The sequence below is a fragment of the Sceloporus undulatus genome, chromosome 5 (assembly GCF_019175285.1).
Source record: "Sceloporus undulatus isolate JIND9_A2432 ecotype Alabama chromosome 5, SceUnd_v1.1, whole genome shotgun sequence".
Lineage (NCBI taxonomy): Eukaryota > Metazoa > Chordata > Lepidosauria > Squamata > Phrynosomatidae > Sceloporus > Sceloporus undulatus.
The window spans coordinates 43542017-43556601 of record NC_056526.1 but is presented as its reverse complement, the minus strand read 5'-3'; the positions used below and the strand labels follow the sequence as shown (position 1 = coordinate 43556601).

Sequence of the window (14585 nt, the reverse complement as noted above, 5' to 3'; positions counted from 1 at the left end):
AGCACAAAAGTTAGAATCATGCAAGCCATCGTATTCCTTATTACCATGTAAGGATGTGAGAGCTGGACAGTTAAGAAAGATGACAGGAAGAAAATCAATTCATTTAAAATGTGGTGCTGGAGAAGAATGCTGAGGATCCCATGAACAGCCAAAAAGACAAACAAATGGGTCCTAGAGCCGATCAAGTCGGAAACCCCACTGGAAGCCAAGATGACCAAACTGAGGCTGTCGTACTTCGGACACATCATGAGAAGGAAGTACTCATTGGAAAAGGCAATAATGATGGGAAAGGTTCTACTGCCTTTATTCAAATTCATTGAAATTGCATTCATCTTCTCAGTATTTCTAATTTGATTACATTTTCTAACCGAGGTTTGTGTTCTGGGCTCACTGTGTAAAGTGTATGTGCCCATTTGTTTCCACATTGGAGATCCATTGGGACCTACAACATAAAAGTGCCTGGATCTCAAATCATCTCTTTAGCCCTTTGTATTCGTTACTCAATGTATGCATCTCCATAATTAAGCACTGAGATTTAATTTGGTTAAACTGATTTTTTCACCTTCTTGGTATTGGTCAAGGTTAATGCCAATGCCCAGTTGCTGCATAGTTTCTTTTGGAGCCTTCTTTTGGATGGGCAAGGTGCAGCCCTAGGCTGGAGGTGGACCCCAAGGCTATTTTTTGACCCTTGACCTTTCAGACTCTCTGGACTATTTTCTACACAACAGTGGTGTGTGTGTTTGCGAGTGTGCATATGTTGCATTTCCTATAAGCCTCTAGGAATGGCAATTCATCATTAATAATGCAGTTCAGATTTATGGTTGTGACACCATTATAATGACCACAAATACCCCACAACTACTTTAGAAGGCAGGCAACCAAACCAAACAAAGGAATACTGGAGTACTGTAGACCAGGTCTCTGCCGCTGCTTTTTGCACCACACATCACTGGTGCGGGTTGGGCATACCCTGAAAAGTGTGGTATAAATAATAATAATTATAATTATAATTATCATCATCATCATCATCATCATCATTATACCATCTTTCAGCACCCTGCTCTCCAGCACCTCATAACTCTTTAGTCATATTATCCATGGCTGAGGGCTTGTCTTTATACAGCCAGTGTGTGAATACTGTGGTTAGCATTAAGTCTATTCCTGTGTCAGAAAAAGCCAGAGTTGTCTCACAATGTCATTGGAAGTGCTGCAGCATCCCACAGGACTTGGCTGTCCACTACAGGTGAAATGTGCTTAGCATATACATAAGCTAGGTGTGAGTAGTCTGAACAAACAGAATTAACTTAGTGAAAGGAAATGTAGCATAAAGTCTTAGCACAAGCCACTATTCTTCTTGTAAAGCCATGTCTCCTTAGAGTTATTCCAGTGTTAAATTTGCCTCTGCATATTTGATCTTTTCACTGTGAGAATGAAGCCAAGCCCACAGAAAACATAAATTTGGTCCTATACATATTTCTTTCCAGTGTGTAATGATATGCCCAGAAAGTCTCAAAACCTATAAAATGAAGGATTGTCAGGGTTTTTTTTAAATATTTTTTTAAAGAGAGAGCTGTACTCTGCGAGTCAATTCTCAACTTCAATTGGCATATAAAAATTGAATAAAATATTCAAGATGCTATTTTCAAACCATTGAACCATCTTTCCCACTTGAAAGACATGAGTTTAGATCCACTTTTTGTTATGAATGGTGACCCAGGAGCAATTTCACTCTCCTGTTAAAGGGTTTTTTCTTTTAAGCCTTCAGGCTCTGTTCAATAAGATGATTTTTTAAATATAAAAACTAGGTTTGCAGCTATTCAAGGTGCATTTCTAGGATAGAAAGGATTTGGTCAAAGTTAAAAATTTTCTATCACAATGGTTGGGTGGTGTTTTTTTTAAGTGTGCTGTAATTCCAAAGCAAAAATTGCAGAGTGATAAAAAGCCAGTGCCTGAGCAGCTTTTCAGGAGTTGTTGTTATGTATGTGCTTTTCCTTTTTGCTAGAAACAGGGAACATCAATAAGAAGTTCAGTGCTCCAGTGACCAGAATGCCAATGGGATTGATAAAAATATCAGGAGCCTTTTACCTCTAGAGAACATCAGTGAACTGAGAACATCAGTGCAATCTTTAGCTGAACAGAATGCCAATGGAACTGATAAAAATAATGGGAGCCTTTTGCCTTCAGGTCAACTGGGACCCTCAGTTATTACCAGTTGATGGTTTTTCTGTGCACCATATGTGAAATAATTTTGTAGTTTCACTTTGGTTCCTAGCAGCTAGATACTGACTTTGGAAATACACACACAGTGTGTGATCCAGCTGGCATTCTCAGTGTTTGGTTGGGAGATCCAGACTTGTGTCCAATTATTTCTGCAGTTTTTATTTTATTTCTATTTTATTTCTGTTTCTTGAAAAAAGATATTTTACTGCCAAACTTAAATTGCTAAAATATTTCTCCATATGTCTGGAGGCCAATCTAAATGTTACTGTCATGTGCAGCCATGAATGTTTAGCCTAACAACTGTTTATCTGTTGTGATGTGCTCTTGGAAAGAGACAATTTGCACTGGAGAAGCTCTGTGAGATATTTAAGCCTTCTCCCACCAGCTGGCTCCCTGCTGATACTTGTTCCTCCTTCCGTTCCTTAGTTGCATCATCATCATCATCATCATCATCATCATCATCATCATCATCAATCTTTTAGCATGATGCTTATCATTGTCATCCTGCTTGGCTCTTATCTTCTTGGATGCCAGCTGGACCCAGCCTCTCTGCAAGAGTGAAATAAAGAGTTTTCCATTAGCTTGTTAGACAACTGTTCTTTTCAGTTTTCCTTCCTCTTTTCTCTCCTTTCACTCTTGGCTTTTAATCCTGATTGCAGAAAGGAACTGTTACTTCTAATCTTTGTGGGGTGCCTAGCAACTTTCACTCTTAGAGAGAGTGAAGTGAAAGCCTCACCTAGTAGATGCAGGTCAGAAGAGGCATCCTCCATCTGTTCTTCCCAAATTTCATATACTGTTTCCTTTTGCCACCCAACTTGTCCTGACCCTGTAAAATAGCATAGACTCCAACATATTGGAGGATCTTCCCATGACAAGTACTAAACTAAGGCTGAAGTACCAGTTTACTTGGCTTCTATGCATAAAAAGACATCTCAGCTTTCACCTTGGACAGTAAACTGTCTTGGGACAGCCGTGAATTTTAGGATTAATAACAAAACTGACCTGACTTGAGCATTTAATCTACAGCACTATGACAGTATTTCTATAAGGGGAAAAAATATGACTCATAAAATTTTGTGACTGGTTTGTGATAACTTTATATTGATCCCTTTAAACATTTTGATGAATCTAATCTACTAAAACACAGGTGTCTAAATGGGTCCAACAAACAATTGTCTTAATTTCTCCATGAGCCAAGATCCCCAAAACTGTTTTTTTAAACAAAAGAAAAATTTATAAAACATCTCTATACTGCTCTAAGATGCTTCCAAGACAGCTTAGAACAACAAAACCAACAGATTTTAGGAGAGCATTCAGACCAAATGTTAAAACATTTATGGACAGTTATAACTAGATAACATTGGAATTTTATCTACAGGATGGATTCAGAAGATGACCACTGCTGACAGTTCTTCAAACATCCTCATGCCAAGACTCTTCAGCCTTTGTAGATAATAACCAGCATCTTGTATTGGTTCCAGAAGCAAACTAGAAGCCAGTTCAGTTTTACAAAGACTGATGTGTACTGTCAAAAACTGGAACAGAAAAGCAGTTGAAATAATTTTGACCAGGATTTTGATTCAGGACTGTTTTTCTGATGCTACAATGCAAATTATTTTTGAATCTAAGGGGAGTTCAAACATGGTTTGTTATGTGGCATTGTGGCCAGCTTTTCAAAATAAATAAATAATATATCCCTGTGTTTTAAGACAAGCCTAGTTCCATGACTTTAAGCAGGTCTTTGGTTCCTGGCCATAATCCTTGAACTAAAGATTGTTCTGGGATCTTTTGTGCTCTGCCCTTGCATAAAGATCAACAAACATAAATGATGTCTGTGAAATGTCTACAGAATTTCTATAAGAACTTGTCTATAACAGCTAGAATGTTGCTGTGGGAATAAAATTGCCTGTGACACTTCTGCCAGTGATATAACATTTTGTCAATAAACTGCATGCCCTAGTTTGCAACAGAATTTTAATACTCAGTTCTTTTTTCCTAACATTTTTTTAAAAGTTGTTTTTATTAAATTGCAGTTTTCCATGTCTTTTAAAACCACTCTTTCTTCTGTAGCTGCTGCTGGTGGTGTCTCCCTAAAGATTCTTCTGTCTGGAAGAAAGACAGAACGCAACGCTGATTTTTTTGCCTGCTTACATGTTCAAAGATATAAGCTGGATTTTAATTGACAGGCAGCTAGGGTGAACACGGGTTTCTTTGTTTAAATTTAGTAATTAATATTACTATAATGTATGGTAGTTTAAACAATTAACATTCCCTTAAAGTTAGGTAACAAGGAAGAAATTTATCAGTAGAGCTTTGATTAGAAACAACATAATGTCTTGATTCTTTCAGTGCTGAAGAATGGTATCCCAACATTGCAGTTTGTCCCATAGAACAAAAGTTTGAAATTCGTTTTTAAAAAGTGACATCTCTAAATGCTGATTATTTTATGACGGAAAATCCTAAATAGTAAATGGTACAAAAGAAAAGTAACAAGAGTGTCATGGGAAAAAGTAACACTGAGCCCTTAAGAAGCTCCAGCATTTTCACACTTTGAGCTTGGCTGCTGTTGAAGGATATGTTTACATCTGTCTTTCTGCAAATGAAAAAATCAACTGTCTAAATGGGTAGATTCAACAGATTTAGGTATTCATCAGATTTAGCAGATGTGAGTTAAGCTAATCATGACTTGCTTGGGCCACAGATTTCAATTATGCATTTATTTTAAAATGTTATTTATTGTGGCTGAGATTCTGCAATGTGTTTACACTGATGGAGCTACATAACTGAGGCAATACACATCCATGTTAGAGAATTGCAAAGATGTGAAACTGGCCACTGTGAAAGATGTTCCATTTCACAACAGGGGTTCCCACTGCATAATAGGGCACTGTACAATTTTCCCCATCATGCAAATGTGGGGCAAGGGGAAGCCCTCATGATTTTCCATTGTCTTCCATTCTGGATTACCATTGCCCCCTTTCTTGCGCTGCAATTGCAGAAGGACAGACTTTCCTGTAAGGTGCCATACAACTACATGTTGAAACCATTGTGCAATGGCCATGCTGCTCTCTCCACTTGTGAAATGGTTCCAGTAGCACAGCTATGGGAATGCTCTCCTCCTGTGAATAGGGCCATCCTCAAAACTACAATTTTAAACTGTGAAATTGTAAATCCGGTTGTTGTTGTGAACCTTCAAGTCATTTCTGACTTAAGGCGACCCTAAAACAGATTTATCATGGGATGTTCTTGGCAAGATTTGTTCAGGGAGTGTTGCCTTTGCCTTTCCCTGAATTGGAAAGAGTGTGATTTGTCCATGGATTACCATTACTGAGCAGGGTTTTGAATCCTGGCCTTTGGAGTCATAGTCCTGCGATCAGACCATTACACAGTGCTGGCTTCCAAATCTCAAAGTTGCGTTACAACATGGTTAATTCTCAACAGGATGCCACCTCATATTTGTAACCCATCTGTCTATCCCAAAATGGGTCTACTTTCAGTATGACTAAATCTGGATCTGACCAACTGTGTCTAACCCTGCATATGGAACAGTTTTTCCCAAAGTTGTCTGTCATTTAATTAATCCCCTACCCAGAAATATGAATTGTAAGTGAGAAAAGAGATGAACAGCTGCACTGTTTTGTGTTAACAAGACTCTTAAGGTCTGTCTGAAAAGATATGACTGGGATTTTATGGCAAATTCCTGTACTTCAGACAAAGCTTTGTTGGCTTTAGCTTCACACTCAGAAGCAAGCAATAAACTGTTGAGCAGAAACAAGATTTATTTGGAACTCACAATTTCTGACATCTAGCTTTGCTGTAGAGCAAAAGCAGACCTGTCTCCCATTCTGGCAAAAGCTGTTAACAGTAGGATGTATCTATCAAGTTGCCCATGGAAAAGAGGAATGCTCATGAGTCAGATTAAGGTAAAAGGAAGAAGAGAACATCATCACAAGACCTTATGAGACAATATGATTTCCGGACTAATTTGAAATCCTTATTATTAATGAATATATAGGTTTAGCTTAAACCTGAATTGGCCCCAGGAAAGGAAAATTGAGATTTTAATCAGCCTGTCCTTTCTTGCATAGACCGTGTGTCACTCTCTTGTGTCTCACCAAAAGTTTCTCTGAAGGTGGTGAGGCCAAAAGAAAGACCTGTCTTCCAAATGTCAAAACATGGGCAGGCTCATATGGAAGAATATGGTCTGTAATGTAGGAGATCCGTTTCCTGAGTCTGTCAGTTTTGGGTTCCATTTGAATTTGTTCTCCTCCTGGGACAGTTGTGTTGTATCTGTAAAATTGGTAATTTGGCAGAAAAGTTCCAAGAACACCTGAAGCCTGATCTTAAAATTAACCTCAGTGAGCTAAAACCATTTATCAATGGGCCCTTCACTCCAGATCTGGCACACACTGTGGAAGAAAGGAGCTCTGTGGCAACAAAAATAGCTATCCAATGGATATCAGAGTTGGTCTTATTGCTAGATGCATCAATTCAAGCTACAAAGATATGGGCCTCTCTGCTGAAGTGGCAAACAATCACTTGCCTATGGGGTTAAAAGTAAGTTTCAGTTCACCATCACACCAGATCCAAGCCATCATTGAAAGGGATGGCTATTCCAAAATGATATGTGATGTTGGTAGAGTTGATCTTGTCAGTGCTTATGAACCTTGCATAGGCCAGTGACATTAAAAATATTAAAAGGGGAGAAAAGAATACAATTGTTACCTCTTAATAGAAACTTAACTGGCTGCAATAATGCCATCCCAGAAACTCATGCTTTTGTGACATCCCCAGAAACAGTAACAGGTTTGTCTCTTGCAGTAACAGTAACAGGTTTGTCTCTTGCTCTGAAGTTGACTATATGATAGGAATAGATGGAAAGAAGTTGAAACTTGAGGCACCAAATGCTGTTGAGTTACCCAAACTGGAATTTGATCTAGGGTAGAGCATCTATCCGAACCCTTCCCACAAGGATGGCAGTAGCCAGCAGGTGGATGTGAGCCCCACCAGGCAGCACTTGCAGTCCTTGAGCCCTTTAATAAATATGATAGCAATAACCTAGAAGATATGTTGATCCTCAAAAAAGTGAAAGGAAAATGCACTACTGACAACATCTCAGCAGCAGGCCCATGGTCATTTGGATAATATTTCAAACAACTTCCTGATTGGAACCATAAACATTGAGAATGACAAAGGCAACTCATTAAGGAATGCATTAATAGCAGTGTATTCAAGTATTTCACTCCAAATCTCAAGTTAAGTTCCAAGTCTCTACCTTTAGATTTCAAGTCTTAAGTCCTTGGAAAATACTTCCAAATCAAGTCTCAAGTCTGGGAGGAAACTTTAACATAAAAAGAAGGGTAGGTGGGGGCAGGAGATGGGGGTGGGAGGATATTTCTAAAGCTTTTCAAAAGCTTTAGATGCCTCCTCCAATGTGCAGTGTGGACAGGCTGTTGAGTAGACCTCAAGGCCTGCCTAAAGCCCCCTGCCTGTTTGCTGTTTCTCTCCAACAATTTAGCCCCATGTTCTGGGCTTGAGGTGAGGGGTTAGGTCTACTCTGCAGCCTGGCTCCATTGCACATTTGAGGAGCCTTCTAAAGCTTTTCCTACGAGCATCTGGCAAGACTCACTCTCATAGGCTTCTTGTATAGCAAATGTAAAGTACTGCTTCCATCAAGTGACCAGTAGGCAAAAAGCAGTGAGATGGAAACATTGTTCAAAGAGAAAAAACATTTTCCTTTCCATAACATTTATAGATGAAGTTAGGCCAGCACATCATTTGCTAAAAATATACAAGTCATAAGTCAAGTCAAATCAGCGTGTCAATTAATGCAATGACATTTCCAAGGCAAGTCATTGAATTGAGTTGAGTCTGATGAGTCCGAGTCAATTGACTTGAGTCTACATCACTGTAGACTGTAGACACAGGAGTTTGGACCTGTTCCTGATACAGCCTCTCATTACATGAAACATGATGTTAAATGGATGGTAGTTGTTGATTAAAACTATGGTGAGGGTTCAAGTTAGGAGCATGCTGCACTAGAGCCACAACACCTAGGAAGAAGAGCCACACTGTCAAGAGCTTGTAAGCTCTTGAAACCAATTTGAAGAAGTAAAGTCTCTTACCACTAAACTTTACTGATCCAGTGGATTATGACAAGATTCACCCAAACTAAGTATTGTGGATCTGAAAGATTTTGTTCATGGAAAGTCCCAAAATGGATCATCAAGCATACTAATGGGAAGCAAAAGGCAATTATGCTGAATCACACTTACCATGGGGCTCAGATTGAGTCAAGTTGACAGTGCCCTCAACAGAATGAAAGAGTTGCAGAAGCACTAAACCTACACAAATACACATCCAGAGGACTTGTCAGTCTCCATAAAAGTGCAATTGCACTATGGTTCTTGGGAATAAATGTCTGTGATCAAATGTAACCTTAACTTCCTCTTATTACAGTACTCAATTGCTGACACTAATGGAAGTATTACCTTTTCATTATGAGGTTCTGGCTTTCATACTTGCCTACACTTAATGTTTTTGAGTTGTCCCATATTGCTTTGCATTTATTTCCATTGAAGCTGAAGAAGTAGGACAACAGAGGATTAACTGGTATTGTCCCTGCCAAATCAAGACAATTTGAGGGTATTCAGACTGACAGCCAGTGAAGATGTTGCAATAAGGTGGTTATGTTCCCTGTAAGCAGTCCTGCCCAACAATCGTACCACAACATTTTGGACCAGTTGTTATTTCCAACTGTTTGAGGCTCCAAAAACCTCCATTACTAGTATCAATATATCTTTGACACATTGGGAAATTGTCTAGCTTGGCTTGTTAGAGGAGGGTAACATGAGGCCTGAAAGCACCAACTATACCAGTACTCACTGATGGAGACTCCAGGCATGGGTAAACTATGAGAATATTTATTTGGAAGGAATATGAAAGAACACACATACAAGAATGACTCACTCTAACATCCAGCATACAGAGCGAAACAAAATGGAAAAGTGAAAGAGGGTAGCAGAGTCTGAGGCTTGGACTGAGGGGTAATATCTACCTGTCTTGAAGAATGGTCTATAGAAAGCAGGAGCAGCTTAGACCAGGAGTCTGAGGGTGACAGCCACTGAGTATAGGAGGGCGGCTTGATTATGGTGTGGAAACTAGATTTTCCTAGTCATATTTACACTTTAAAATTAGCCTCAGATTTTATGGGAAACAGAGACTTCATAGCCATTCAGAAAGTCCAAAGGGTTTCCATAGTGGAGGACTGCTTTGATATCCAGAAGATGAAAAAGACTTCATTGACTTTACAACATACTGAGAAGACCTGGAGTACCCAAAAATAGGTAGACAGGCAAGGTATTTAGAAACATAGTGGGGGATAAAAGGGAATCCAGTCTTGTTTGATCTGTTGACAAGAGTTCATCTTTGACTTTCAGTTTTTGTAAGAAATGCAGATTGAGGGGCGGGGGGATGCATTCTTTTTTTTCAGCTGTCCACATGTCTGGGTGTATGTGCCATATTCAAAATACTAGCTTATCCATTACTTCATGGGTAATTGCAGTCTCTATAGCCCAGCAATACAATATCAAAATATAATTGGATCATGGGGATATCAAGGACTTACACAGTCCAAATTTCTGAACACACTGCAAAGTCAACCCCAACTGAAGCGTATTACAGTAATCCATACAGTATATAACTAAGGGACCGGTTCAGCCAGGCTTTGGGAAACTGACTGGTCATTGTTAATTGCTTTCAAGATGATTTTGATTTATGGTGAAGTTGGGGCTTGACAGATTACCCTGAAGGGTCAGCGGGACACCACCCTTTCCTAGCCGGATATGGGCTGTGGCAACTACACACCGTGGCCCCAATCTGGCCTTTTGAGGACACAAAAAGGAGCTGCAAAAAGTGTCTCCTTTTTGCACCCTCAAAAGGGTGCCATAGCCATGGCAGCATGGCTATACAGTGCTCCTTCAACACAGCATCATATGTACACAGTGCCAGAGTAGCACAATGATGCCGTGTGCCATGTGCAGCTGCGTGCGACAGCACGACGCCTTGGAGGTGGAGTCAGAGCATGCATCATCTGAATGTGACACCCTGACTCCGCCCCCAGGCCGGCCTTAATGGCCTGTCTGAAGAGGGCCCTTATGAATTAAAGACCTCCAAGTCATCCTGTTATCAGCCAGCCTGCTCAGGTATTGCAAACTTGGGGCCATGACCTTTTTGACCAGGTCTATCCACTTGTAATATATTCTTCCTCTTTTCCTACTGCCTTCTATTTTACCAACCAACCATCATTATCTTTTCTAATTAGTTATGTCTTTCCATTATATGTCCAAAGTATCGCAGTTTCAGTTTAGTCATCTTAGCTTCTAGGGAGAGTTCCGATTTGATTTGCTCTAAGACCTATTTATTTGTCTTATTAAGCAATTCATGGTATCTGTAGAACTCTTTTCCAACATCACATTTCAGATCACTTGATTCTCTTCTTATTTGCTTTCTTCACTGTCCAGTTTTCACAACCAGAAATCACAAATCAGAAATTCACAAATCAGAAACACAATGACATACACAATCCTGACTTTAGTATTCAATGATATGTCTTTATATTTGAGTATCTTGCCTAGTTTCTTCATAGCTGCTTTTCCAGGTCTTACGACTAAATTTACCACATGAGAAAAGAAAGGCAAAACAGATCAAGAGAAAAGCAACTTTCTCCATGCTACTCCACATCTGTCATACATACTCTGAAGGGTTGTGGTCAACAGGCCCTTAACTGTAGACCTTTGTAGGGTAGTGGGCATGCACCATTTTATATATGTTCAGTATCAAGATTATAGATTGGATTCCTGTACGATTCAAATTACTGACTGATGGGCTGTTGACAGTTAATACTGGTTTTATTGCTAGATATGGGTAATCTAACATATCATTCACTGGTGATATATGATTTATGAGTGAAGATTATGGTTCTATTTAAGTCACTGCTCAAATCTGATTAATTTGATTAATTAAATGGATTCACTGAAGCCTGCTAGAGGTGTTTTTTTTTAACATCTGATTTTAAGTGCAATTAACTGAAGGTGTTTGGATTAGTTTAATTGATTATTCAGCTATTTTGTTTGTTTACTGAACCTGTGTTAATATCTTGGTTTAATATAATTTTGTGTTTAACTGTGGTTCATTTAGGTGCGACTGGCTGTAGATATTGAGTGAGAGTGTTTTAATTTGATTTTGTTTCAGTAATTTACTTATGGATAGAAAAGATGAAGAACACAAGAGCACAAAACTGAAGGCAATGATTTAAAAAGCTGGAAATAAGGTTTCTGGGTACAAGAAAAATCAGAAGCCCTAGAATTTAAACCAATGTGTATTTATTTATTGGAGCAAAAACACTTAAGGAAAACCAAGTTGTTCTTGGGGGGAGGGAGGGAATCAAGAGGGTCTATTTCAAAAACCATGTGTTTTTAAAGCATTTGAGTTTGTCCTGCAAACTTCCTTCACAAAGTATTCAGCTTTCATCTGCTCCATGGTCACAAATGTACCTTCAGAAAAAAAGGAAGGCAGCAACAGAGCCAGGGATTCCCAGAGTTCCAGTGGAGTACTCTGCCTAGAACATTCTGGGATTTTCTTCTGAGGGCTTTCTCAAACTTTCTTGTATTGCTCATATCATTCCATTGAAGAAACGAGCTCTTGGGGGACCAGAGCCCTGGAACTGCCTGCTGCTGTTTTAACTGCCATAAGGTGGAAGACATAATAGGAGTGAGTGAGCAAAATAGATAGGTATGGGACATTGTAAGTTAAATAACTACACAGTGTTCTACTCAGGAAATGAAAAAAAAAAAGGGGGGGGAGGGGAGAGAATGGAATAGTGTTACCAAAAGAATGGAAATTAATACTGAGGAAAGACATACCAAAATCACTCAAGGAATATAATGTAAAATTCACCCATGCTCTTACTAAAATCTGCCAATAAATGTGGAAAACAAAACAGTGGTCCACAGATTGGAAGCAATCAGTATTCATTCTCATACATAAAAAAGGAGACACAAAACATTGTAGTAACTACAGGATCATTGCACTAATTTTTCATGCAAGCAAAGTCAAGCTCAGAATTCTGCATCGAAGACTCCTACCATATATGAAGCGAGAAATCCTAGAGGTGGAATTTCAGGAAAAAGTGAGGCAATAGGTATCACATTGCAAATATATGATGGACAATAGAGCAAACTAAAGAATTCCAAAGGAAAATCTTTATCCATGGATGCTCAGGTCCCATTGGGGCAAAACAAACCGCCCTGAAATGGAGGGCTGGAAGTTCCAGTTTTAACTCCAGAGGGACACATGGAGTCCCTCCAGAGTAAAAAGTACCTGCAAAAAACAGGTTCTTTTTATGCTGCCTGGCTGATGTCACAGGTGCACCATTGGCGTACCGGTGACATAAGCAATGCACAGCGACGTCTATACACTGCACGTCCCTTACGTCATCGTGGCAGCACCCGTGTGGACAGGATGCCACCATGATGCCGCCGCCTGTATGGACTAGGGTTCTGAAGCCTACGGTTGCTGCACACTCTGGAACTCTAGTATCAGCAGCAGCACACCACTTCGGGCCCATCTGTCCCAGGCCATTGAATACAATGGCATAATAAAATGGTATCCCTTACAAAAAATGGCAAAATCAAGGATTTTGGAATTCATATATTTTTTAAATATTTTCAATATGTGGATGCTTGAATCCATGGATAGAAATCCATGGATATGGAGGGCTAACTGTAAATCTAAACTGTAATGATATAAAGTATAAAGACATAAATAAACACCTAAGTGAAGTTTGTCCAAACCATTGTATTCCCCATCACTGAAAGAAAGATGTTGGCAGCATGAGCTATCATAGACTAAAGTCTACTTCCTCAGATGCATTTGGTCTACGAATCTAGTCTACAAAAGGTCATGCTGCCAACGTCTTTCTTTCAGTTAGTCTCAAAGATGCTACAAGATCTCCCTACATACTGATTTTACAGACATGGCTATATATTTGAATTCTACCATGTAGAGATGTGAGAGCTGGACAGTGAAGAAAACTGATGGAATAAAAATAAATCTATTTGAGATGTTGTGCTGGAAAAGAGTGCTGAGGATACTGTGAATGGCCAAGAAACCAAACAAATGGGTTGCAGAACAGTTCAAGCCTAACTTCTCCCTGGAAGTTGGGATGACTAAATTAAGGCTGTCATACTTTGGCCACATCATTATAAGACATGAATAACTGAAAAGACAATGATGTAAAAAAGGTAGAGAGAGGCAGAAAGACAGGAAGACCAAATGCAAATGTTTAGACTCAATCAAAGAGGCCACAGGCCTGGGACATGCAGGACCTGAGCAAAGCAGTGGAGAACAGGGTATCTTGGAGATGTCTCACTCATAGTGTTGCCATGTGTTGAGGTCAACCCAAAGACAGTTAACAAAGAGTTGGAAGAAATTCCACCTAAATATTAAGAAGAACATCTTAATAGTAAGAGCTGTTCAACAGAGGAACACACTGCCTCAGAGTGAGGTGGCATCTCTTTCTTTTGAGGTTTTTAAACAGAGGCTGGATGGCCATCTGGCAGGAGTGCTCTGGATGTGTATTCCCACACAGCAGGGGGTTGGACTGGATGGCTCTTGTAGTTTTTTGCAACGTTATGATTCTGTGATTACTTCTTCTGTGCCTCAGGGTTGAGGCAAGAAGAGGTGGCGAGACAAGTATTTTTGTAGATACATTTGAGACCTTGCAAGCATTTAAACTATGTTCTCACATGAGCTTGGTCCCTTTCAGGCAAAGCAGCTGTATGCTCAAACATTTGACTCAGCTTCCACAATAGCATTATAGAGAATTCTGTAGTCACCATACACACAATGGTCAGGTAAAACACTGTGAGGTTTGGCTACTCTTATCTGATATCACAATATCTAACTTCTAAATTATCTTTTAGCACTCCTTGGTGTAGTGGTTTGAGTGTTGGACTATGACTCTGGAGAGCAGGATTCCAATCCCCACTTACCCATGGAAATCCATTTGATGACCCTGGGCAGGTCACATGCTCTCAGCCTCAATCAATGGCAATGGCAAACCTCTTCTGAAGAAACCTCTCAAGAAAACCCCATGAGAGGATTGCCTTAGGGTCACCATAAGTCAGAAACAACTGATAGGCACACAACAACAGCAGCAACAAGAACAACAACAACAACAACAACAACAACTCTTGAGTATAACAGTGAAGAAGACATAGACTTAGGGCCCGTACAGACAGGCCAAAATAACGCTGCTTCAGGTCACTTTGGAGGTATGCTGTTTAAATGAGTCTGGAAGCCAT

The 14585-nt window shown here is 39.6% G+C and overlaps 1 pseudogene; it reads left to right on the top strand.

Annotated features, from left to right (window-relative positions):
* Positions 1-4840: 4840 nt before the first annotated feature.
* Positions 4841-8562, top strand: LOC121930932 (annotated as a pseudogene).
* Positions 8563-14585: the final 6023 nt, after the last annotated feature.